The 1,395-nt window shown below is 34.7% G+C and overlaps 1 pseudogene; it reads left to right on the top strand.

The window, feature by feature from the left end:
* The first annotated feature begins 640 nt into the window (after positions 1 to 640).
* Positions 641 to 719, top strand: LOC148016192 (small nucleolar RNA SNORD36; annotated as a pseudogene).
* Positions 720 to 1,395: the final 676 nt, after the last annotated feature.

Below are 1,395 nucleotides of genomic sequence, written 5' to 3'. Positions count from 1 at the left end.
AGTATATAGAGAGATTCGTTGTTTTCTTTGGTCTACATCAAAATGATGACTTTTTCTTGAGCGATTGTGAGTTTTGGGTAGGAGGAGTGGAGCAAAATTATTTTTCTTTTCATGAATATGAGGGGTACATCTAATGATTCTAATTTAAAAGAAGGAAATGGTTTTTAATTTTACATGTGGCATAGATACACTAACCATGCTAGTCATGATCCTTTCAATGCATCCATCTCTTTGTGTGTAGTAATGATTGTCTAACTGGACAACATCGTTATTGCTTTACATTCTTGCAAAAGCATGATTATTTGAGCACATTTTCCATTCACAAAGCATTTTTTTCCTAGGTCCATTACATGAACAAGTATAAATGACTTTGAATATGTTATTCATAGCCCCAAAGAGGAACCTAGCATGCAAGTGTGTCCTTTTTGGAGTTTATTCCATTGACAACACATCAACAAAATTGTTTACCAAGGTTTGAGACTTCCTTGGATATGAGACTTGTTCCAGAGTGATATGAAAGAAACTTGAGAGACATTGGATGAAGAATGACATCCAAAATCTTAGTGAACAATCCTAATGAATGCATGCTCCAACATTCTGATGATTATTGGGCACGAAGGCCTACTTGAGGCCCTATGCCTTTTATTGAAGTTGGATGAATTTCTTTCCCCTAAAAGACTTTGTTGATTGAAAACATGATCTTTTTATTTAAGAAAAAATAAGAGCACTAAGAAATATCATTAATAAGAAAAGTAAAAGGAAAAAGCTAAGGCTAATTTAGCCTTAGGAAAATGATATTGAAGGCAACATGATTTTTGAACTCAAGGTCGGCCAACTTTGGGGGGGGGGCATAACACGTGGAGTTGAGGCACCATTCTTGTTCATTACCCATGTATTAAGGCTAAGGAAAGTAATTAATTAGGATGCATTGAGAATGGCATCAAAATTGTTAGTGGAGGACCCCAATGAATGTATACTCCAACATTTTTATGATTGTTGGGCATAATAACCTACTTTGGAGGCCTTAGGTCTTTTCTCGAAGTTTGAAAAATTTATTTCCCTAAAAGATATTGTTGATTGAAAAAAAGATATTTATTACATTTACCTATTTATTTTAAAAATGAGAGTATCAAAAATTAGTATGAATAAGGAAAGAAAAGGAAAAAGCTAAGGCTAATTTAGCCTTAGGAAAAGGATATTGAGGAAGTAGCATGACTTTTAAAGATAGGGTGGGCCAAAGTTTTGGGGGCATAATACATAGAATCAATTATCACAAAAAATGGTGAAAATTGATGGCTAAATTGCCAAATGAAGCTGACAAAAATGGTGTAGTGATGGAAGGAGGTGGTGTAGTCGATGATAGCGGTGGAAGGACTTCAAGGCAATGCAGGAAAC

Source organism: Lygodium microphyllum, chromosome 23 (genome assembly GCF_053477565.2).
Source record: "Lygodium microphyllum isolate KBCC chromosome 23, Lygodium_microphyllum_v1.1.10, whole genome shotgun sequence".
In the NCBI taxonomy this organism is placed as follows: Eukaryota; Viridiplantae; Streptophyta; class Polypodiopsida; order Schizaeales; family Lygodiaceae; genus Lygodium; species Lygodium microphyllum.
Note: the sequence above shows the minus strand (reverse complement) of the source record. Positions and strands in the feature narration are given on the sequence as shown.